Below are 26,484 nucleotides of genomic sequence, written 5' to 3'. Positions count from 1 at the left end.
CAATTTAAGCCCTTTATTTCACTATAAACATAATGACAACAATAAATTTTCGGAATTTTTAAAGAAGATATTTGATACTTTTTATGAAAATATCGAGTTAGACAGGTAAACTTGCTCTCCCATGCCCAAACAGATCGAATCGAGTTAGGGAACAACGAGTTAGAGAAGTACTGAAGGGATTGAAGTATGCTAAATTGAAGGGACCGCGCATTTCATCGAGTTAGGAAAAATATCGAGGTACAAAGTATCGTGTAAGGGAGAGTTGACTGTATTAAAAATGTTACTTTATACGGGATGATTTGGAACCTTTTGTTCGTAGATTGGAGCTGGAAGGTATTCTATATCAGTTACAATTTTGAAAATTTTCACATCGTTCCGACCTTGAAATGTGAAACTATCTAAATATGTATTTGAACTTTTTTCTGCTTGCAATTCAAAAACTTTATGTAATCATACAATAAGAGTAAGTGTTTTAATATATCTATTCAAACAAATGTTCTATTTTTTTAATGTTCGTGCTGTTTAGTGGAATATCTATAAGTAAATGAAAACCAAATCAAATACTAAACCATTTAATTCCACTAGAGTTTGTATCATTTGACAGATACGCCTATTTCGGCCTCAACTGTAAGGTCGACTTCAGTGTCTTGTACTAGACTCGACTACACAACGCTGATGACGGCCTTCACTTTTCGGTAGTCCCGCAAATTTTTGTAACGCGAGTAGGTAGTCGCGCGTTTTACTTAGTACAACACCTTGGCTTTTCATGTTCAACATGAAATACTTCGCGATCTAGTTTAAATATAGTTGTTTATGAGATCAAGGGTTGACATGTGGGGATTATTCAGTTTTAGAATGCTGCCACCAGGCAGCGCTACTGTGCATGAAAGTTTTGTTTTGCAAATATATCAGGATCTTGATCACTGAGAAGAATAGCGTCTTCGGAAAAGTTGTTCAGTAGCTCAAGGGCTATCATTACTTGAGCCTATAAATTGAAAATTATACCATCAGAAGGCGCTAGTGAGCATGAAACTGCTATACAGATATCTCAGACCCATCACCACTTAGAAAGATGGCGTCTTTGGCCAAGTTGTTTAGTACGGCAAAAGCAATCATTGATCGCGCTAGTTGATTCTAAATTTTGCCACCAGGTGACGGCAATGAGCATAAAACATTAGTTGTGCAAATATCTCAGCGTCAGCAGTCCGTTCATATAGAAAGATGACGTATTTGGTAGAGTTGTTCAGTAGCTCAAAAGCTATTTATAAATGGCGAGGCTCCTGAGATATCTGCAAAACAAAAGTTAAAGCACAGATAACAGATGTCCATTAGACCTATTCATTTTTTCAAAAATGTCTGGAAACTCCCCAGTCAACCAATACTTTAATTTTACATGTCGAAATGAACTTCTGGTCAAAATTTCAGTCAATTTGGAGTAAATTTAGGTGTGCTTCAAATCAATTTTGTGTTTTCGGCTATTTTCAAGCTTAAAAAATCATAACTACCGAAAGGATCATCAATCCTTATCGGAAACTCCTCTACATAGTAGTTTATGGAATTCGACAAACTTTTGTCGAACACGGTTTTATGATTGGAGCAAGTTTTAACATAGTTTGGTTGAGGTTTGTGTCTCGAGGTTCTTGAAAATCTATTTTTTCGTTGAGTGTTTTCTCTGGAAAGCATGCCTGTATGAAAAGCTCAGATTTTAAATTTCAAGACATGATGACTATGCACATCTAAAAGTCAATCCCGTTTAAAGTTACCATTTATCCTACGAAAATAAATTGTAAAAAATAGATAATTATGAAGCACATTTGTAAAACCGCTGTGAGTGAGCCAAAAACACTACCGTGAGCTTCAAAGAACATAAAAAATGAACACGTTAGCACTGCCTTTTCTCAGTCGATGATGGTGATTGTTTTCGAATCGTTCTAAATGGTCAGTGAAATGTGATCAAAACAATCATCATTTGGAAAGAAAAAGCAATGAGCAATTCTCGCTGAAACCAGGCCGCCATCGGCACCCATCGTTAGAATTCCAATTTTATGTCTCTGATCGCAAGCTTTCGATAAAACTTAAGGGTGGTCCTTTTTGTTTTCTCAAATTGGTGGACCCCTCGTACGCCAGCTAGCTAAACAGTTTGTAAAAAAGCCCATTTTTTGATAAATCTTGGGTATTTCTTCACGTGATATGTCTCATATTTCCCTTGGAACACATACCAAACTTAATGGCATCGTATAGAGAAAGGATATAGCTTTCATTTGAAGTTAAAAAAAATCCGGCGGCCATTTTGAATTTGGCCGCCATCTTGAATTTTGTTAGAAAAATCGTTTTTTCACCATTAGCGCACCGCTCGTTTTGAATTCTGAGATTACCATCAGAAAGCTGAGAAAAAATTGCGTAAGATAGGCTACAGAAACTAGGTGTGCAATGGTATTTACCCTATGAAATGAACGATTTTCTAAAACATGTTCCACGATTTTGACGTATATGGCGAGTGCAATCAATGCAAACATCATTTTTGGTACAACAAAGATACAAGTTTTCAATAGTTGATGTATTTTGCGAGTCAGATGAAGAATAGGAGTATTATTTTGAGTGAAAAAATCTGGCGGCCATCTTGGATTTTGACGCCATCTTGGTTTTAAGTAGTAGAATGAGTTTTCACCTCAGCTTTCTGATGGTGATCTCAGAATTCAAAACGAGCGGTGCACTAATGGTGAAAAAACGATTTTTCTAACAAAATTCAAGATGGCGGCCAAATTTAAAATGGCCGCCGGATTTTTTTTAACTTCAAATGAAAGCTATATCCTTTCTCTATACGATGCCATTAAGTTTGGTATGTGTTCCAAGGGAAATATGAGACATATCACGTGAAGAAATACCCAAGATTTATCAAAAAATGGGCTTTTTTGCAAACTGTTTAGCTAGCTGGCGTACGAGGGGTCCACCAATTTGAGAAAACAAAAAAGACCACCCTTAAGTTTTATCGAAAGCTAGCGATCAGTGACATAAAATTTGAATTCTAACGATGGGTGCCGATGGCGGCCTGGTTTCAGCGAGAATTGCTCAATGCTTACTTGTTCAATTCATTCATTTGTCGGTACATGTGTCATGCACGATTTAATTTTTATCAGGTTGCGATGCTATGCTCGATCTTTGGGCATTTTTTGTAATTTATTGCCTCAAGCAACATGTAAGCAGTTGATGGACAATGAATTCATAGGTTTATTATGGTTGATTCCCGTTGACTAGGGCTTGAAGAAATAATGTCAATGTGTGTTTTCTACACCATATATATTGAGAAAACTGAGATTTCTGGGTACCGTGGCGAACAAATCTGGATCAAACAATGTTAAAACTCAATTTTATCTTATTAGCGTCTTCGACAAACTTTACCTACCTTGATACAGCGTAGCATCACGCCATTGCCTGGCGTATTGTTGAGCTCGGTGTTAGGCGAAACTTCTCCAGTTGCCCCGAACGTTTAGGATCGCCAGGTCCTCTTCCACTGCGTACAGCCAGCGTATTCATAGTCTTCCCCAAAGCCGCCGACCTCTACCTGGTTCCCTGCTGAATATTATTTTCGCAATTATTTCTTCTGACATTCGCCCTAAGTGACCAGCTCACTGAAGTCTGCCGTATATTACACGCTTGATAATATTCGCATCTTTGTACACTTGATACAACTCGTGAATCATGCGTCTGCGCCACACACCATTTTCGAATTTCCCACCGAGTATTGTCCGCAGCACTTTACGCTCGAAAACACCGAGAGCATTCCGGTCTGACTCTTTCAACATCCACGCTTCGTGCCCGTAGAGAGCCACCGAAAGAATCAATGTTTTATACAGGGCGAATTTTGTTTCGGTTACGTAGTCCGTAAAAGGCCCTATTCGCAGCCGCAACACGTCTTTTCACTTCGCGGGAAACGTCGTTGTCACATGTCACAAGTGTTCCAAGGTAAACAAATTCTTCAACAACTTCAAACACATCCCCATCAAACACTACCTCTGCACTTACACCACCATGCCTGACTCTATCTCTACCTGCAACCATGTACTTCGTCTTGGTAGAATTGATGGTCAGGCCTATCCTCGCTGTCTCCCTCTTCAGAAGCACGAAGGCCTCTTCCACTAACCTGCGATCGATTCCAATCAAGTCTATATCGTCCGCAAAGCCAAGGAGCATGTGCGACCTTGTGATAATAGTGCCATTTCTTTGCACGCCAGATCTCCTAATAGCACCCTCAAGTGCAATGTTGAACAGTAAAATCGAAAGTGCGTCTCCCTGCTTCAATCCGTCTGACGTCACGAACGAGGTTGACACCTCGTCTGCGATCCGAACAAAGACAAATTAAAGACCTCCATGTCCCTTGCAGTTGCCCAAAATTTTATGGCTCATAAGGTAATCTAGAATGCCGTGAAAAGTGTACTGAGATCTGTCAAACTTGGGTACCTTTTATACTACCGAGGGACAAAATGCAGTACTAGAAGTGGTACCCAATCTGAGCCCGAGTGTGACGGACCTGATCCGAACACTTGATTTCGAACCATCCAGCGTAGCACGTATCAGCCTAATTAGTTTCGCCGGAAAACCATTTTCAGACATTATCTGCCAAAGCTCATTTCTTTTCACTGAGTCGTACGCCGCCTTGAAATCAATAAACAGATGGTGAGTCTGCAAGTTATACTCCCGGAATTTGTCTAAGATCATTCGCAAGCTAAACATCTGGTCCGTTGTCGAACGGCCCTCACGAAAACCAGCTTGGTATTCGCCGAAGAAGGACTCCTCGCGCGGTCTCAGTCTGTTAAACAGGATGCGCGACAGAATTTTGTACGCCGAATTCAGCAGGGTAATTCCTCTGTAATTGGCACACTCCAGTCTGTGCCCTTTCTTGTAGATAGGGCGGATGAGGCCATCCAACCAGCCGGTGGGCAATTCTGCGTCCTCCCATACCTTCAGAAGTACTCGGTGGATCGACTGGTAAAGCTGCTCGCTTCCGTGCTTGAGAAGCTCGACCGGGATCTCGTCCTTCCCAGCAGCCTTACAATTCTTCAGCTCGCTGATAGCCTTTTTAACCTCTCCTATGGTCGGTGGGTCCACAGTTTGATCGTTATCATCTATGTTCATCCTGTTCCTCGCTACATTTCCATTCTCACCGTTCAACAATTGCTGAAAGTGCTGCTTCCACCTGGCAGCCACCGCCGTTTTATCGGTCGGCAAATTCCTTTCTCGGTCATTGCACATGGCGGGCACTGGTACGGTATTGTGCCGCGCACCATTGACCGTTGCATAAAATCTCCGCATATCATTCCGGTTCATGCTCTCTTGTGCGTCAGCTACCACACTTTCTTCGTGCTGCCTTTTCTTTCTGCGGTAGATTCGCTTTTCTTCGGCTCTCGCTGCCCTGTACCGCTCTCTGTTCTGTCGGGTACCGGCCACAAGCATACGGCTTCTGGCGACATTCTTCATGTCTGTCACCCTCTGACACTCTTCATCGAACCAGTCGTTCCGTCTTCGTCGTTGAGCAGTGCCGATCACTTCCCGCGCCGTTGATGTCACAGCATCGTGGATAGGGTCCCACAGGCTGTCGACGTCTCCAGTAACGTGGACTCTTCCCAACTTCTCGTCTAGTTGCTGACGGTACTGCGCAGCTACCCCATCAGTTGACAAGCGTTGTATATTGAAGCGTAGCGTTCTGTATGTTGCGGAACTCGTGACGTTGGATAACCGCGCCCGTAATTTTAGCTACAACGAGATAATGATCCGAGTCGATATTAGGGCCTCGGAAGGTTCTGACATCAATGACATCTGAGAAATGTCGCCCATCAACCAGCACGTGGTCTATTTGGGAGCAGGCATCGCCACTCGGGTGTCGCCAGGTGTGTTTGCGGATATTCTTTCGCGCGAAGTATGTACTGCTGATTGCCATCCCTCTAGCAGCAGCGAAGGTTACTAGCCACAGGCCATCATCATTGGTAACGGAATGAAGGCTTTCCGTTCCAATGACGGGTCGGAAGAAATCTTCTTTCCCGATCTGCGCATTTGCGTCGCCGATGACTATCTTGACGTCTTGTTTTGGGCACACTCCGTAGGCCTTATCCAGGCTCTCATAGAGCTCATCCTTCATGTCATCCCGCTTATCGTTCGTTGGCGCATATATGCTGATCAGGCTGTAGTTGAAGAACTTGCCCTTCATTCTCAACACATAGAGTCGGTCGCTTACCGGTTTCCACCGAATAATTCGCTTCATCTGCTTCCCAATCACTATGAAGCCAACCCCACGTTCTGCTCTGTCGCCACCGCTGTAGTAGATGTGGTACTTGAATGAAGTGTTGGCGATGGGGTTCACCGCTTGGAATTCGCGTTCTCCGGTTCTCGGCCAGCGTATTTCCTGGATAGCTGCCACGTTCACGCCGACATTCCGCAGTTCACGAGCCAGGAGCCCAACACGCGCGGGTTCATTCAAAGTTCTCACGTTCCAAGATCCAACTTTCCAATCGTTGTTCTTTATTCGTTGCCGGGTCTGTTACCGTAAAATCAATCCGCTTGCTCTACTTTTGCCTTTCTTGGTTGGTGAAGAGTCTGGGTCAGGGACAAAATTAATAACTCGGTAACGAAGCATTTCTGGCATTTGGTGTCTTCGGCAAAGTTTTTTGTAACAACGAGGACCATCTTCTGATATAAACGGATAGTTTGTAAATCGTCCGCACAGTTGGCGCCACAATCTAACTTTTTACTGTGAAGTTCTAGAGACTTGACGTGTTGGACAAAGTTGTTTATTTTAATGAAATAAACAACTCTCTCGAAGTCGTCAAAAATTCACAGCCTACTGTTATCTAGTTATTGGCGAAATAAGACCAAATTAGTGAAAAAACATTAATAACTTGATATTAACAATGCTCTTGAAACTTTAACAAATTCCATTGTTGAAGCCAGGAGCATGGGAGTTCCAAAATGTTAAGTAAAATTTGAATCCGTGATCATAGACAATGATCTTTAATTCTTGATCCGTTTTAGAAACGGGAGGAGAAGGAAATTTCAACGCACTCGCGATCCTTCTATGAAAATTATATGGCAAAACTTGCAGAAGGAAATCAAAAAACGTTTTTCCAAAAGGGCTTAGAGCTAGGGTCCAATTGAGACCCTAGCTCTAAGCCCTTTTGGAAATTATTTTTAAAATTTAAATTGAAAATTTTGAAAAAACCTCAGAACGAGACGGAAAATATTTTTTCTCATGATTGATCCGCATTACTCCCATGCGCAGAGCTCATCCAATTGTTGAAATAGGATAAAACTGCTCAACCCGAGCATCTCGCTACGTGAGCTGAAAACATATTCCCAAGCTAAATGGTCCCTTTTGTTGTGTCGAAAACTGACAGCGCGCGGTCGGACGTGTGCTGATTTTGTCTTCGGTTCGTTTTTGGTTGAAAAACGGTTCGACATTGGTCCTGAGGATAAAAACCTAACAAATGGCAAATCAATGATCGCGCTCAGTGGAAAACTTTATCATAAACAAGGCTACAATAGCTGCGGCTAAAATATTAACGTCACATAAAAAAATATAAAATTTCCATAAAAAATGCAAAATTTGCCAGTAAAGAAACAAGGGTAAAATCAACAGAAAAGTTAAAAATTTCCATAAAAAAATAAAGAAGTGCATAGAAAAAACAAAATTTTCCATAAATAAAAAATTTTTTAACAATAAATAGATTCAAAAGTGCAGTAGAATCGACAATAATCTCACTAAAAAATATCGAATTTTACATTTAAAAACCTCAAAATGTCCCTATTTTCTTCACAAAAAGCAAGAAATAATTATAAATTTTCCACAAAAAAAGCCAAAATTTGCAATAAATAAATAATAATTCGCCCACAATAAATCTAAAATTTCCATTCAAAAAATCAAAAAGAGCAATAGCAGTAAATGCAAAATTGCAATGAACAAACCCAACTGAGCAATTCAAAATGACAATCAATACATGAAAATGTTGTAGAAAATTCCAATATTTAAGTAAAACTTTCCATAAAAATAACGTAATTTTCCAATAATGTGTAATATTGTGTGTAATGGATTTCATAAATTTTCAGCCAAACTGAAGCATTGTTTTCACAATTTCGGTAGTTGTTAATGCTTCAGTTTGACTGAAAATTTATGAAATCCATTACACACATTATTCACATTATTGGAAAATTACGTTATTTTTATGGAAAGTTTTACTTAAATATTGGAATTTTCTACAACATTTTCATGTATTGATTGTCATTTTGAATTGCTCAGTTGGGTTTGTTTATTGCAATTTTGCATTTACTGCTATTGCTCTTTTTGATTTTTTGAATGGAAATTTTAGATTTATTGTGGGCGAATTATTATTTATTTATTGCAAATTTTGGCTTTTTTTGTGGAAAATTTATAATTATTTCTTGCTTTTTGTGAAGAAAATAGGGACATTTTGAGGTTTTTAAATGTAAAATTCGATATTTTTTAGTGATATTATTGTCGATTCTACTGCACTTTTGAATCTATTTATTGCTCAAATTTTTTTTATTTATGGAAAATTTTGTTTTTTCTATGCATTTCTTTATTTTTTTATGGAAATTTTTAACTTTTCTGTTGATTTTACCCTTGTTTCTTTACTGGCAAATTTTGCATTTTTTATGGAAATTTTATATTTTTTATGGGACGATTAATTGTCTGCCCAATAGCTGCACCATGTCCTTCTGAAAGAAAGACTGGATGCCTGGAAAGAGATTTCGTTAGTTTAACCTAAAAGCGGACACGTTATACTTAAGGTTTATCGTTCAGAGTTCAACAGGGAACCAATGAAGTGAAATCCTTCGTTGTGCACTTCATTTACCTACATCAAAGAGAGCGACACACGCTTCAATTCATCTTATTTATTATCTTTTTAACGTTACGTCCCAACAGAGAAAGAACTTGCTATCTAGTTCCAGCAAAGAACCGGTATGATTTGGAAGGCCGAGAAATTATCCAACTCGAAAAGATCCTCGATTGAACAACGGTTCGAATCCACCTCCCTCAAAATGGTTGTGCTTTTTAACTGTGCGATTAGGTACAGCTACTGCTGATTGAGCTTCATTCAATCCATCGATATTCTCATGTTGTGTTGCCGTAAGCATGTGGATTTTATCCTTTTGATGTTCCTAACTTACTGGCATATGTATGCATAGATATTGAGATGGGGTTGCGACCATGCTTTTTCGTTTTCCCGTCTGTGTAACTATTTATAAGAGCAATCCCTGCAAGAATATTTCATTATCTTTCCTGGAAGCGAATTTGAACGTTTTGACGTGTACTACGTCTTCGGTACAATGAAAATTTAAACGTTACGAAAAAAGGGGGCCCAATTGGTCGTGGCAGTAAACTCATAGCTATTTTGCATAACCAAGATGAGTTCGAAGGAGGGTATGGGGTTTTACAAATTGTCCAAGCCTGACCACAATGAGGGGCCAGGTTCGAAAATCTATGGTTTTATGTCCACACCTCGAATTTACAAGCGTACTAATCTAGAGAACCAGACAACCGATCACACTGAAAATTGGATCGATTGGTCGCTCTCTGATGGTCACGATCGATCAACTTTTCATTTTTTTTTAGATTTGTGCTCTTGAAAATTCATGTTGCGGCTTTGATTCACATTCACCTTAACTCCCAACTTTGCTCTCCAACCAACATCTCTTCCTACTTGATTTCGTCAGATACATGCACTGCGGGATAACCTAATATTAACCTCGAAAGTGAACCGCACCGGAACGTGCTAAATTTCAGCTCATAAAAAAGCCGTGAAATTTTCCTATGAACTTGTCGTCCTACGTCTTTCTTTCCACCATCCACCGAAAGAAACAGCTGCTCCTCGCCGCTATCGCAGCATCCAATCGTCACGTTTTGATCGGAACGTGACGAAGTTCCCCGCACGTTTGCTTGACCCCTGAAGAGCACATAGCTGCGGCGCAGATGCTTTCACTCGTGGGCACCTCCTCCCCATTAGCTGAGTGATTCAGTGCTACCACAGCCACATGAGTGTTTGAGACGGACAGATTTCATATTGTCTGACTTCCGTACTGCCGTAAGACATCCAGTGCCATCTGCTCAGTATATTATTTCGTTGTTTGTTCCACACTGTAGTGATTAGTAGGATATACCTAGAGCACGGCAGTTGGATCAATGATGTATTAAAAGGACAGCACATTGTTTCACATATACATTCAATTCTCCGTTTACGTAAAAATACCAAACACCATTTACGTTAATTTATATTTACGTACTCCCACGTAAATATAAATTTACGTAAATTGTATTTGTATCACGTAGATAGAATTCTCACCCTCGAAATTCAGTTTGTATGTATTACAGATTGGTATATGGCCTACCAATAGGAAATTTTGTGATAAAGCATGTGACAAATTATTCAAGGTCTATGCTAATATGCATTGGTGTTCTGTACTACGTTAAAAAAATACTCAAAATAAATTTCATAATAGTAGTAGTTTTTGCAATTTCTCATCGTAATAGGCTGTTTTTCATCACGCCAATCTGTCATGAAACGGCCTACTTTCCTACACTGATGTATGCAGTGCGGGAATAGTCATTACCTGACTGAAACCAGTGATGTAATGGTTCATTACGCAACGCTTTCTCATTACGCAACTGCTTTGAGTTGCGTAATGACTCATTATCCAACTATTTTCAGAAATTGCAAAATGATGGTGCAAGCATCCAGATGTTATTTCTGATACCCTCCAGTGGTGTTCTACGAAATTGCAAAAAATGTTGTACGCAACTCGTTGCAGAACTCGATTTTTTCAGCACTCGTCGTAGTTATCCAACTCGGCAAGCCTCGTTGGACAAATGTACGACTCGTGCTGTAAAAATCGTCATTCTGCAACTTGTTACGTAAACTACTATTATGGAACAAGTTGCAGAATGATGATTTTTACAGCACGAGTCGTAAATTCATTACGCAACTCAAAACAGTTGCGTAATGAATTATTACAGTACAGGTTTCAGTTGCGTAATGACTATCCCCGCACTGCATACTTCAATGTAGGAAAGTAGACCGTTTCATGACAGATGAAAGACAGCCTATTACGATGAGAAATTGCAAAAATAAAATTTACGTAACCAAAAGTAACGTAAATGGAGTTTTCAGTGTACCCGAAGAAACTAAGTAACACTTCTATTGATAGACCTCGAGTGGATGCAGGAAAAGCTACTGCCTGAGTGGAACTGTCGCTCTGCTATACGGTTGATGGCCTAATTAATTACCGTGTAGCAGAGAGTAGCGTGAGACTATCGAAGACGGTTGGCTTATTGCCATCCAGTTCGTGCTCTGTGAGGATAGATGAGGCTATAAATGCCTATGGTGGGTTCGAAGATTGGATAAATAGCTGATTATTGGTTGGTAATTAGCCTTCCAAGAATGGGATGTCATACTAGCAATACTTCACTTGGGCTGAATGAAGTTTCGCTGGAACAATGCCTTCCTTCCACTCGATGAGTACATGAATGAACATAATAGGTGCTTAAGGCGATTGTCTGGGAAATGATACTGTTATGGCGCAATAATACGGTAATTGGTTGAATGTAACCAATTGTGATGAAGTGTTATGTGCTGACAGGATGTTGAAAGTGTGATGCGATGGAAAGAACATAAGTAAAAATTGAAGCATAATTCTGTGGAAAAATTGTTTTTTAAATTCTCTCTCTACTTCTTCTTGACAACAAGTCACCTTTTATGGACTGTCACAAATGCACCCCTATGGTGTAAAGTGTCATTAATAAAAAATGGACTGTCCATACACGCTCAAAAAAGCGTTCTGGAAAACGTGAACTGTCAAAAATACACCGTGAACTACCATGATTGGTATCGTATACATGATCTAGTTCACGGTGTATTTTTGCTTGTTAACGAGTTCACGCCTGCTGTTCACGGATACGAGAACGGATTTTTTTCTGTGTAGACCATTTGTCCATACAAAACCCCCTCCCTCCTCGCGGTTTGCTGTCCTTATAACAATTTTATGAACTTTGTATGAACAACGCTCAACGACGATCCTAGTATCCAACAGGTGGCCTAAGCTGGAAGGCTACAATGGGCAAGGCATGTTGCTAGAATGTCAGACGGCTACCATGAAAAGGTGGTTCTCGCTTCGGATTCTGACTGGTCATGTTGTATGAATTCCGGAAGAGCGACAAGCAAATATGGTATTCAGCTGAGAGACTAGAGACTGGAAGCGATTTGCTCAGTAACGAATACACTGGAGAAAGAATATCCATTTGGCATATATTCAACAGAGCGAACTGTGGCTTATAAACCATCAAGTAAGTAAGAGAACAGAAACGTCATTGTTGGTGTGAACTGATTACTACTGTAGAGTTTTGAACAGCCTTGGACTCTGCCCCCTACTGCTTAAAAGTTGAAGAACTTTTGAGTAAAACGTAAGTGAAAGCTTTTTTGAACCAAATTTCCAAAGAACTCTAGTCTGCGGGAGTTTACAAATGATGAAGAAAATATTTCCTTTGGGGCCTTTAGAGTACGCCTCCACGCATTTAGGCTATGTTCAACAGGCTTTGATTTATTTTTACCAATTCTACGAACTGGTCCAATCGAGGCCGCCCTTGAGCGTTCAGTTTTTCAATTTTCCATATTATAACTATTCAATATGCCTTGTTCTACGAAAAAAAAAAACCCAAACAGGAAGGGAATTCCTCGAACAAACCATTAGTAACCGCCAAAACCAATTTGCTAATTCAACAAATTGAAAAGCAGCTTTCAGAGTCAAACTTTTCCCGACAAAAACTCAACTCCAATACACCTAATTTGCATTTAAAAGCATTGCTCTTCCTCGATTCAATTCCATTCACCTATGTGCTCGACTGCATATTAGGGCGGTTCAAAATTTAAAAATGTTTGAAAATTCAATCTCCCATATGCTCCTTACCATCCTCATCATAAAAATAGTGTTTTGAGAAATTTTCAGCTCTCGAGGTGGTGGTTTAAAGGTGGCCCAAAGACAATGTAGGTTTATTTGGAAATTACTATGGAGAAATTTGAGATATGTTCCAAACACGCTAGTACTGTAATGTAAGTACAAACTTATAATCCCATAGTGAACACTCATTCTTCAAACCATATTGAAGAGATTTGCTGAAAAGGGAAACCCAATCCGACGGATAGCAGAAGAGATATTCATGAGTTTGTTGCTATTAATTAGCTCAATATGGGATTATAGCTCTGCAAACATGTACTAAAATCCCAAATAAAATTTGCTCAAAGGGGATTTGTTTCTTCAGCAACATCCTTCATTATGCTTTGAAGAATGAGTTTTCAATATGGGATGATAAGTTTGTACTTACATTACAGTACTAGCGTGTTTGGAACATTTCTCAAAATTTCTCCATAGTAATTTCCATATACACCTACATTGTCTATGGGCCAGCTTTAAATCACCACCTAGAATGTTCAAAATTTCACAGACACTATTTTTATGGTAAGGATGGTAAGAAGCATATGGGAGATTGAAACTCGCCCTACTGCATATAGCACATTTGCGAATAAATAATGCATCCCACACGATGCTCCAAAGCGTTGGCATCAGAGCTTTTGCATCAACCACTACACTTGTGGTGCAGACCTGGCTGACTGATTGAACAGATTGAAAAACCCATTCAAATGTCAATGTCTGTCTCCGGAGCGAGGAGTTATACTGAATGTGCCACTTACTTAGTTTGCACCAGCGATGCCAAATTTTCAGAGCATCGATTTCGAAGATTTGATTGTGTGACAGGCATTCTTTCACATCTGTTATTACGTACAGGAGATTTATTTTTCTATAGATAAACTGAAAAACTATCAAACGGCTTCCGAAACAGCTGTTTTGGAAGTTCTCGTGAAAAAAGCTTACACATTTTCGCAAAGAACCTGAACAGTAGATTATTATAGGTAGTTTAATGGGGAAAGAGGTATTGAATTCTTATTTCGTTTATTTTATGCAATTACGGGATTTGGAAGCTCTCGAGCTCATTCTTGCAATTTTTATCAAAAAAATGCTCATAATCTGAAAGAAAGTTGACTGTTTTTTAATCAAGTTGAATTTATCAGGAAAGAGCAAGATTTTAGGCTACAGCAGAAATTTACAAAACAGAGAAAGGTATTTTTTAAAACTGTTTAAGATTGAAAATAAGCTGTAGATTTCCATACGAAACTGCGAATTACTCTAAAGATATTCACAAACTATAGACTTATTCCTGCAAGAATAAATGTAAAGAATAATTTATGAAACGCAGGATTTAGTCAAAAGAATCCACTACAAATTCCTACTAAGTGAATGTACAAGAACCTATGCATGAATTTCGCACTGGTTTTAATTGATATTTCTCAAGAATTTTATTAAAGATATTTGCATGGAGTTTTCCAGGACTCCTATATTTTTATTCCATAAGAAAGTCTTCTCTATAATATCCGCATGAATGTTCTAGAAGATTTGTTTCAAAATTATTCCCTGGGAATACATTAAGCAATTCTTTCGGATATTTGGTAAACTTTCAACTTCAAAAAACATGAATGGTTTCAGTATAGGATCCATTGAATAATTTCTACACACTTAAATTAATTCACCGACCTCAGCAAAACGAAGCCGAGATATCGGTAACTTTTTTACCGAAAATTGGAAAATAATTTACCGAAGCGTTTACCGAGATCTCGATAAAGTTTTACCGAAAATCGGCAAATAATTACCCCAAACATACCTTCATTCCGCGATTTTCTCTTCTGTACCAGCAAAGAAACTTTTTAAGTTTTTTGGCCGATTTTTTCAAAATTTCTCATAAAATTTTTTTGAGTGAATTTTTAGGCAATCCTTTTAATGATTCTTTGGATGCCTTCCGAAAATATTAAATCTGTCGTTCCTAGATTAACGCAAAAATGAATGGAGTAAATGATACAGAAATTCATACAATATTTTTTCCATGTGTTCCTCTATGAGCTCCAACCGTTATCATTCCTTCTGAAATTGGTCCTGGATGGCACACGAGAATTTTTCAGGAATCCTACCAAAAAATATTCTTCCAATGGTTCTGAATTCTGAATGATAACTCACTTACTCACTTGATGGGCAACAATTCATTGCTATTGTGTTGAATCTACGCCGAATGAAGAAGCCTTCTCCATTGGACCCGGTCCTTGGCCAATCGCTTAAAGTCGGCCTGAACGTTGAGCGACCTTAAATCCTCCTCAACAGCAAAAAGCCATCTGGTGCGTGGTCTTCCACGGAGGCGACGGCTTCTTCCTGGTTCTCTGCTGAATATTAGTTTAGATTGACGTTCCTCTGACTATATCTATTTCTTTATAGACTTGGTATAACTCGTGATTGATGCGACGCCGCCAGACGCCATTGTGCAATTTAACGCGAGTATTTATCGTAGCACTTAACTTTAAAAGATCCCACAAAATCGCCGGTAGACCTCTTTCAACGTCCACGATTCGTGGCCGTACAGAGCTACCGGAAGCATTAAAGTCTTGTACAACGTGAGTTTGGTCTTCGTCTGTAAACTGCAACCTGCAGGACTTCAGCTAGTTACGAAGTCCGTAAAAAGCCAGACTCGCAGCAGCCTCATTCATCCGCTCGTCCAGCTTTTGGTAGTATTCAGCTGTAACACGGTCTACTGAGAAGCCCTGGATGTTGAATCACATTATTCGTTGTAGTCTTGAATTCGCTGCAGTTAATAACTGCAGAGGAGAACCCTGAAACATCGATGACATCTGAGAAATGTCGGCTATCCACCAGAATATGGTCGGATACCTCCAGGTGTGCTTCCTTATCCTTACGCGCAAAGTAGGTGCTGCTGATGGCCATTCCCCTGGCAGCAGTGAAAGTCATTAGTCGTAGGCCGTTGTCATTGATAATGGAGTGAAGGCTCTCCTAACCGATGATTGGACGGAAAAAGTCTTCTCTTCCGACCTGCGCGTTCACATCTCCGATGAAGGTTTTCACTTCGTATTTTGGGCACTCTCCATAGGCTTTTTTTTTTCCTCTGTTCGGATGCACCACTGCGACCAGTATTTAGATCTATTGTGGCATTACCCGTATCCTTCGTGTATAGTGCATGTCGCATTACTCCATTTCTATTGATAGGTTATAAAGCATCGATTTCTGTACAGTTCTTGTTTTGATTCCTCAGATATTGATAAAAATTGACTATGATGAAAAGGTCCCGCTATTTACACCCTTCATAGAAATTTACATCTCAGCGAAGGCGCGCCCCTTAGCAAACATAATCGATTAAATTTCTGATGAATCAAATCGGTACTACTGATATTTGACCATGCAACGGAACTCTAGTCACATCCTTGTTTCGCTTTTAGTTTAGTCCCAGAAAAATACTAGAAAAAAGGGGCTTTATGCTAGTAGCAAAACCGTATCAAGCTAGAAAATTTGTTTAGTAATCAGAATTCACGTGAGTCCTTGAATTACCAATGCATTGCAATGCTTAACAGTTCTTGTTGAGTTAATACTCTTGATTGTTATCCTGGCTTCAAGTGTAGTCTCGGGACTGACCAACTCCGAGTCTTTAACCATCTGCTAGGAAAAATAGATTGATTTTCAGAAACTGTTGCCAGTAACAAGGACTTTGTACCGCGAATCATTGAATTACCAGAACATATTACCCTAGCCCGACAAACAAGATGAGACTAGGTTTCAAATTGGTAGATCTTACCCCGTAATGCACCACAAAAAGGTGATCTACCCGCGTTACGGGTGACTCCATAGGCTTTATTAATGCCTTCATAGAACGCGTCCTTCACGTCAACAGGTTTGTCGTTCGTCGGTTCATAGATGTTGATCAGGCTGCAGTTGAAGAATTTGCCCCATATCCTCACTACACAGATTCGCTCGCTAATTGGTTTCCACTTCAAAACGCGTTTCATCTAGTTCGTAGTTATTTCTTCTTTCTCCATTTTTCGCAGTAGGTAAGAAATTCGGCATGCTACCTTACCGGGGTAGCCGCTGAATACCAGAACAGACGCTGTTCGAGCCGCACCATAAGCGGTGAATGTACGCTCGGGTCGCCCCCCCTTCTCACTCTAGCTGATGTCAGAAGGACAACAGTGCCCAGGTTGCACTACCAGCTAAGTACACGCAACCCTTGGATGGCGATTTTCCTCATCGTTTAACCCGTGGAAGCGTGAGGTAGGGGCTTGCGAGGACGCTCCTTCCTGGTTGACGACTCACTATTTTGCAACTCCTTGAATGATAACACCTCCCAATACTTTCCCTTAAAAATCTTATAGGAATGTCTATAAACATTTCTGCTGAGATTCTTTAGAAAAATCCTCATAAATTGGTCAATATCTGGTTTTATCTGTAATTATTTGGAGATTTTTTTCAAGAGATTTTCACCTAGAAATTCAACCTGAATGTCCGCTAGAAATAATCCAACAATTTTTGCACAACTCTATTGATTGGTTTCCACTGAATGTTTCTCACGAATTTAAATCACAATTTTTTATAAGATTTTCGTAAATTTTCCACTACTTATACAATTTTTAGATATTTCTATCAAGATAACCCACAAACTTAGATAGAAATACATAGATGGATATTACAATGTATATCACTAGGATTTCTCAACGAACTTTTCTGGAAATGCCCCCAGAATTGATTTCGGGAACTCCTTTAGAGTTCTTTTTGAAAGTGCTTAAGAAGCACTTCCAAGAATTATTCGAAGTATTGACTTTCTTGGTAGATTCCTTTATGCAATCATCCCATGATATTCACTAATGTTGATCTTCTATGAATATGAACATAGAAAGTCATTCATTTATCAATGGACTTCTCATGAAGCCCTTATAAAGATTTTCGAAAATGATTCTTGAAATAAATATTCAATGGATTCAGCGATTAGCGATTCTGTTTGATTCTGGAGAAATTTCCATAAGGATCTCTAAATATAGGGCTGATGGAAGTGCAAGTCACGACGGTTTATAAAAATATATCGTATTGATCAGTATGCATTATCACCGTTGTATCATGTACATGCTACATGTCATGCCCAATGCTGTAAACATTCGACGACTTGTGCGACGTTCGTTTCGTTGCCATGGTCAGCAGTCTTATTTTTCTGCATTCATCCGCTACCGTACACTCGTAAAAAGAGAGTCGAGTCAATCTGTAGCACCTGTCAAATCAACATTTGTTATCATAAATTAAGTCCCATAAGATCACAGGTAAGCTCGGTAGAAAATTTATACATTCGCATTGTACGCTATCAATATGCACGTATATTGCCTCCACTTTTGTACATAGAAGACCTTTTCGCGACATCTTATAAGTAATATGTTGCACATACAAAGCCTCCAAGTGATTTCGTTATGTGTACATTTTGGTTGTCTGGGTAATACTATGCGAGGTATTTCGAGTACTTCCAACCACACTTAACAACATAAAATGGCGACTTTGCATCATATCATACATTGAATGCAAACGTTTCCTTCAAGTGAAACGAGAATATCAAAAGAACTGGATTATATCTTTGTCACGGCTAGGCTTAACGGATATAGGAATACTACAATACACGCAGTAGTAGATAAGAGAGCAAGGGCAAAATATATAAAAAGTATGACAGTGCGCATCGTACCTTCGTGCTGTGCGTACAAGTTTTCTTAAAAACTACCTAAAGCAATAAAACAGTACTTTTCAGTGCTACATAAACAGTACTTTTCAGTGCTAAAATTAAAAACGGTACTTTACAGTGCTACTAAAACAGTACTTTTCAGTACTATTTTCTACTATTGATCCCTTTACGATCCTTGTTTGGACCCGTGCCTTCGATTTTTCGTTGGACCCGTTGGCGAAAGCTAGCGGTGGTAATCCTTCTTGGACACCGTCTTGGGAAAAAACCTCTCGAAGGTCACGTCTTCTTTCGTTTATTAATTAAACATGGTATCAACAACAAACAAAAAGAAGGGTGAATCTCTGAATTCACTACTTCCTTCCAAAAAAGTGGGGTTTAAAACTGTCACTACACGTGGCAAGAATGGAAGAAAGGACGTTTCCCCGGAATGCGAACTTTCTTCCAAGGGTGAAATGAATAATTGTATCGAAATGAGCCCCTGTTCGTTCCATGAGTACCCATTCCACTTGTTTCAAATCAAATGGAAAAAACCCTACCGCCACAGGTAACTCTTACTCAGCTTCTTCGTCTACCAAAAATTCTAATGGGAAATCATCAAATGGACCCACTTCAAGTGATATGTCTGCCTCAGATTTAAATTTTCTAACTGAACAATTGAATCTTATGATTGATGCAATGTTCAAAGCTACCACTATGACTGAAGCAGTTCAAGTTGGTGTAAAATTTACAAATTAAATTGTTATTGGATTACGTTTTTCTAATGGATCCAAATAATAATTTAAATATTTTAAATTGGAATGCTCGTTCTCTGAATGGTGAAGAGGACGAGCTGTTTAATTTTCTTACAGTTAATAACGTGCATATAGCAGTTATTACCGAAACTTATTTAAAACCTGGAACTAAACTCAAAAGAGATCCTAACTTTTTTGTTTATCGTAATGATCGACTTGATGGTGCATGTGGGGAGTTGCAATCATCATTCATAAGCGTATAAAACATCAACTGTTTGCGTCATTTGAAACTAAAGTTTTTGAAACTTTAAGTGTTTCTGTTGAAACACAGTTTGGTAAATACACTTTCATAGCTGCCTATTTGCCTTCTCAATGCTCTGGACAGCAAGTTAATTTGCTCAAAACTGACTTGCGAAAATTGACTCGCAATAAGTCAAAGCGTGACTTTGTCATTGGTGACTTTAATGCCAAATATTGGTTATGGAATAATTCTCAAAGTAATTCCAACGGCAGAATTTTATTTGATGAGTGCTCTTCAGGATATTTCTCAAATCAATACCCTGATAGCCCTACATGTTTTTCCTCTTCTAGAAATCCATCTACGATTGACTTGGTCTTAACCGACTCTAGTCATCTTTGTAGCCAATTAGTTACTCATGCTGATTTTGATTCTGATCATGTCCCTGTTACATTTCAAATATCCCAAGAAGCGATTCTCAATCCTATCAGCTCCACTTTCAATTATTTTCGAGCCGACTGGAATATATATGAAACATTTATTGACTCTAATCTTGATGTTAATATTCCCTTACAAACAAAACTTGATATTGACAATGCTTTTGAAACTTTAACAAATTCCATTGTTGAAGCCAGGAGCATTGCAATTCCAAAATGTGAAGTAAAATTTGAATCCGTGATTATAGGCGATGATCTTAAACTCTTGATCCGTCTTAAAAACGTGAGGAGAAGGCAATTTCAACGCACTCGTGATCCTGCTATGAAAATTATATGGCAGGATTTGCAGAAAGAAATCAAGAAACGTTTTGCTCAATTAAGAAACAAAAATTTTGAAAATAAGATTTCTCAATTGGACCCTGGCTCTAAGCCCTTTTGGAAATTATCTAAAATTTTGAAAAAACCTCAGAAGCCAATACTGGCATTGAAAGAGGAAAACAAATTATTTAGGACTTACTAGTCCAATTGAAAATCAAGTTACTCAGGAGTTCGAAAATATTCTCAATCAAGAGAACGTTTTCGAAAATGCCTGGGAGACTGATTTGGAAGAAGCGAGAACTATTATTAAAAAATTCAAAAATATGAAAGCTCCTGGCGATGATGGAATTTTCTACATCCTCATCAAGAAACTTCCAGAAAGTAGCTTATCATTTTTAGTTGATATGTATATTGAACAAATGTTTTCAATTAGCATATTTTCCTGACAAATGGAAAAATGCTAAGGTTGTTCCAATTTTAAAACCAGACAAATATCCTGCAGAAGCTTCTAGCTATCGTCCAATTAGTTTGCTATCCTCCATCAGTAAACTTTTTGAAAAGGTTATTTTGAACAGAATGATGGCCCACATCAACGAAAATTCAATTTTTGCCAATGAACAGTTCGGATTCCGCCATGGACATTCGACCACTCATCAACTTTTAAGTGTAACAAATTTGATCCGTTCCAACAAATCTGAAGGCTATTCTACTGGTCTTGCTCTTCTAGACATAGAAAAAGCATTCGACAGTGTTTGGCATGAAGGTTTGATTGTAAAATTAAAAAACTTTAATTTTCCAACATACATTGTTAGAATAATTCAAAGTTATCTGTCAAATCGTACACTTCAGGTTAATAATCAGAACTCCAGATCTGAAAGACTTCCTGTAAGAGCTGGTGTTCCTCAAGGCAGCATTTTGGGACCAATATTATACAATATTTTCACATCTGACTTACCTGAGTTACCTCAGGGATGTCAAAAATCTTTGTTTGCGGATGACACAGGCCTCTCCGCCAAAGGACGAAGCCTGCGTGTCATCTGTAGTCGATTGCAAAAAAAGTTTGGATATTTTTTCTTCATACTTGCAAAAATGGAAGATTTCTCCTAATGGTTCCAAAACTCAACTAATAATATTCCCACATAAACCAAAAGCTCTTTATTTGAAACCTTCAAGTACACATGTTGTCACGATGAGAGGGGTTCCAATAAATTGGTCAGATGAAGTTAAGTATCTAGGGCTCATGCTAGATAAGAATTTAACTTTCAAAAATCACATTGAGGGCATTCAAGCCAAATGTAATAAATATGTAAAATGTCTCTATCCCCTTATTAATAGAAAATCAAAACTTTGTCTTAAGAACAAGCTTTTGATATTCAAACAAATTTTCAGGCCAGCCATGTTGTATGCTGTACCAATATGGACTAGCTGTTGTAATACCAGGAAGAAAGCTCTGCAGAGAATTCAAAATAAAATTTTGAAAATGATTCTGAGACTTCCTCCCTGGTATAGTACCAATGAGTTACATAGAATATCCAATGTTGAAACATTGGAACAAATGTCAAATAAAATAATAAATAATTTCAGGCAAAAATCGTTACAATCTTCTATTGCCACGATTAATGCGTTATATGTTTAGGTTAAGTTAGGTTAAGTATATTCAAAGCGATTTTTTTTCTCTTATAAGCAGGTGAAATCAACTCACCTGTAAAAAAAACTGAACTGCTACGGCAAATGAAATGTAATATGTTGTTAACAATATGTTAATTAAATCTTAAATTTATTTTACCAAATTAGGATGATAGTGTTGTCTAATAACACAGAACACCTAGATATAAGAAATGAATGTAATGTTTGGAATGATACTAATAAAGAAATTAAAAAAAAAAAAAGGCAGCATTTTGGGACCAATATTATACAATACTTTCACATCTGACTTACCTGAGTTACCTCAGGGATGTCAAAAATCTTTGTTTGCGGATGACACAGGCCTCTCCGCCAAAGGACGAAGCTTGCGTGTCATCTGTAGTCGATTGCAAAAAAGTTTGGATATTTTTTCTTCATACTTGCAAAAATGGAAGATTTCTCCTAATGCTTCCAAACCTCAACTTATAATATTCCCACATGAACCAAATGCTCTTTAGGCGGCATCCACAAATTACGTAACGCTCTAGGGGGGGGGGGGGGTCTAGGCTCAAGCGTTACGACTCATACACAAAAAAAAAGAGATTTTCCATACAAAAAGCGGAGGGAGGGAGGGGGTCTAAAATTCCAAATTTTAGCGTTACGTAATAAATGGATGCTGCCTTATTTGAAACCTTCAAGTAGACATGTTGTCACGATGAGAGGGGTTCCAATAAATTGGACAGATGAAGTTAAGTATCTAGGGCTCATGCTAGATAAGAATTTAACTTTCAAAAATCACATTGAGGGCATTCAAGCCAAATGTAATAAATATGTAAAATGTCTCTATCCCCTTATTAATAGAAAAGCAAAACTTTGTCTTAAGAACAAGCTTTTGACATTCAAACAAATTTTCAGGCCAGCCATGTTGTATGCTGTACCAATATAGACTAGCTGTTGTAATACCAGGAAGAAAGCTCTGCAGAGAATTCAAAATCAAATTTTGAAAATGATTCTGAGGCTTCCTCCCTGGTATAGTACCAATGAGTTACATAGAATATCCAATGTTGAAACATTGGAACAAATGTCAAATAAAATAATAAATAATTTCAGGCAAAAATCATTACAATCTTCTATTGCCACGATTAATGCTTTATATGTTTAGGTTAAGTTAGGTTAAGTATATTAAAAACTTTTTTTTTCTCTTATAAGCAGGTGAAACCAACTCACTTGTGAAAAATCTGAACTGCTGCGCAAATGAAATGTAATATGTATAGGTGCTTATCGGGTGTGAGTATTTAAGGTAGAGAGATGCGACAATTTCTTTAATGGATACCAGTAACTGACACTGAAGAAGACTGCAAGTGGTAGTCCAAATATGCGTATCTGTTAAAGATAAGCATTTAAAGCGGAATTAAAAGGTACAAGGTACTCCAATCTACTTTTAGTTTATCTATTGAGATTTTGCTCAGAGGATTCGAATACATTAAAAAGAGTAAAAATAATAAAACATGGTGTTTGCGCTTTTTAGGTGATAAATGTGTATGAATTTTAGTATTGCCCATTCGAACCAAAACAGTGAAGATGTACGAAAGGTGTATTTTGAACTTATTTACGACCCATGGTGTTACTTGGGGAGATTCCAACTACGACAATATCATACAGGGAACGTATCATCATCTAAGCACGTGGTATACCGTGAAGAGAGCGCAGACCATACCCGAGCAAAAGAAAAGCGCTACTGAATACCAAACGGAGGTATTACATACCAGATAATTTCTGATACTAACAACCTGAACGAGGTATAAAAATTTATGAAAGGCATAATTTAATAATAATAATAATATCTTATGTCTGTTCTACTAACACCAAACTGATAATTAGATCAGGTATTGTAATATCTAAATAATACATGATGGATTTTCATATAGAAGTGAAATTTTTCAATAGTTGTTCAATATCTCCAGCAGACCTCAATAGCTGTCGAATGCCAAAATGAAATATTTTTAACAGTTTAAACATTTTTTTCCAATACTCTTACAATACCAAATTATGGTATGATATCAAAATGTGGTATTTATTTGTTATTGCGAGTTATTTTTTCCTCCTCGGGTATCGTTACAAGAGGACTGCGAACGGAGTAGACTAGATCCAATGTCGGAAACTAGGACGAGTAGCGCTTGCGTCACGTAGATTCGGTGATGGGTAGTCGTGGAACCTGCGAGCCGTTATCGGAGGACTGGCACATGACTTACCGGTTTTGCAAGAACATTTTTCATATGGGGAAGTTTTCCATTGGTGTATGTATGTATCATAGAATCAACATCTTTCATGAGTCGGGCAGATTTGCATCGGTTCAGAAAACTGTCGGATCTAAGTAGAATAAGTTCATCACTGGGTGCTATTTCGCGTTATACGTAGTGGATTAACGACTTAAATAAGCGGGGTGCTAGGTAACCAGAAGTCATTCTCCACCCCAAATCGCTGGACTTAATCTGGCGCCGGCCAACAAAGGAATAAGCAACGTGTGAAGTTGTTGGTATCAGAAGATTTTCTTTTATCGGAGAACTCCATTGAAGAAAGCTGGCTCGTCGAGAGGTAACATTCATTCCAAACCTAATCACACCTTCCAAAAAGCAAGGAATTTTGGAAAATCTGGTGTGATATACGGATGCACATCGTTTTCTTGAGCCTAATAGTATTATCTGCGACCACAAAACAAAGCCATGCAGGTGTAAATTAACATGATGTATAAATCGTTTCCTAATGGAATTTTTGAAGGAAATCCAAATCTGCGACCTACTGCAGTGCAGCAACACATTCCAAACAGAAGATGTCAACTGACATAGCTAAGAAAAAAAAGGGCGATAAGAAAAAAAAAAGTTGTGATCCGTCGCAAACAATATAAACCGTCTAATTTATCCACATAATCTGTAGATCCGTAGAAAGTCTTCAATGCCGTAGATCCACGAAAATTTCCGAAGATCTGGCATCGCTGGTTTGCTACCATTACTATGCCGTCGTCTCACAGCATCAATCAGTCAATGTAGGAAAGACGGGAAATCTTATTCACTCACTTTATTAGACTAGCACAGGAACAGATCGTCCTTTTCGTGTGCATATCCGTCGACTGTCCGCACTTCCTTCTAGATCTCCGTATTTCCGTCATCTTCCGTTTTCTCCGCATCGCACATGATTGAAAGCGACTGCATGCAATTCGGTTGGCTTTTGTCGCGGCTACGACATCGATTCACGGAATATAGAGCTACCTACCTAGTCTTCAAGTTGCAGTTTCTCCCATCTATAATTCAGCAAGGTTGCTCTACGAGTTGGATGGATTTAGGTTAACAGCATGCTTGCAGCCTGACTTTGGTGGGGTTTTATCGCGAATGAGCTCACTCTGATACATCCACACTATGGGTATGCGATATTTCGAATAATGCTCTCTAATATCTCGATTGGTACATTTAGCCAGGTTGCACAGCTCGACTGTTGGAGGATGCGTCGATCTGAATTTGAAGTCAGAGTTGTTAAGTCCCAAATCTTTGTTTTTGCCTTACGGCTTTGAACACTGAGCCAAATTCTAAATTAGGCAACTTGTTTATTGTACTACAAAATGAGCTATCAATAACACTATGGAACACGTTTTTGTCTCCAACCTCAAAATACCACTTTTTACTTAATTTTGGGTTGCTGAATCCATTGCCGTTTTCAAAAATATTCAAAAACTTTATATTATATTATATATAGTTTTTGAGATATTCACTGTTGAAAATGTAAAATTTGACTATATCAGTCAACTTCCATGAGAGTTTCCCAGCTTGTAAGGCAATTCATTTGCTTAATTTGCCACAGAACTTAAACTTTATGCGTATAACAATACTTATCAGCAAAATTATTATTAGTATCGAATTTCAAAAATTATTTTTAAATGTTTTTGAAACGTATTGTATTTAGCCATATAAGAGAAACAAAGAGTGGTGTATGAAGACTGCAAGCATGTTAAAAAAATCGATTTATTCTAAATTTTATCGTTCATTTTCAACCAAATTATATTTGCAATAAAGTTGAAGTCCTATCTTGCATGCTTGCAGGATAAGGTCACAAAAAAGTTTGATAAATCATACATGAATTTTCACGTGAACATCAATATAACCAGTGTTTTATACAACTTTGGCGATATGAAGCTAAAAATTGTGACGTGCAGGGACATTTCTGAGAACGGCATCAGATTCAGCGACTCCAAATCTACTACAGACACATAATTTAATCCTTGAGACACCCAAACATGTCATTTTTGTTACGCTGTGTAATTTGTTAACTTTGTTCATCAAACTTACAATGCGCATATGTCGCAAAGGGGCAAAAATACACACATGTGGTTATCACTATTTAAAAGTGCATCAGAATAGCTATCAATTGATTCATCCATCCACGATCGTCTGCTGACAAGTTATCAAAGTGATCAAAGTGATTATCATA

Source organism: Aedes aegypti, chromosome 1, assembly GCF_002204515.2.
Source record: "Aedes aegypti strain LVP_AGWG chromosome 1, AaegL5.0 Primary Assembly, whole genome shotgun sequence".
Taxonomy (NCBI): domain Eukaryota; kingdom Metazoa; phylum Arthropoda; class Insecta; order Diptera; family Culicidae; genus Aedes; species Aedes aegypti.
The sequence above is the reverse complement of the archived record's forward strand: the minus strand, read 5'-3'. Positions refer to the sequence as shown.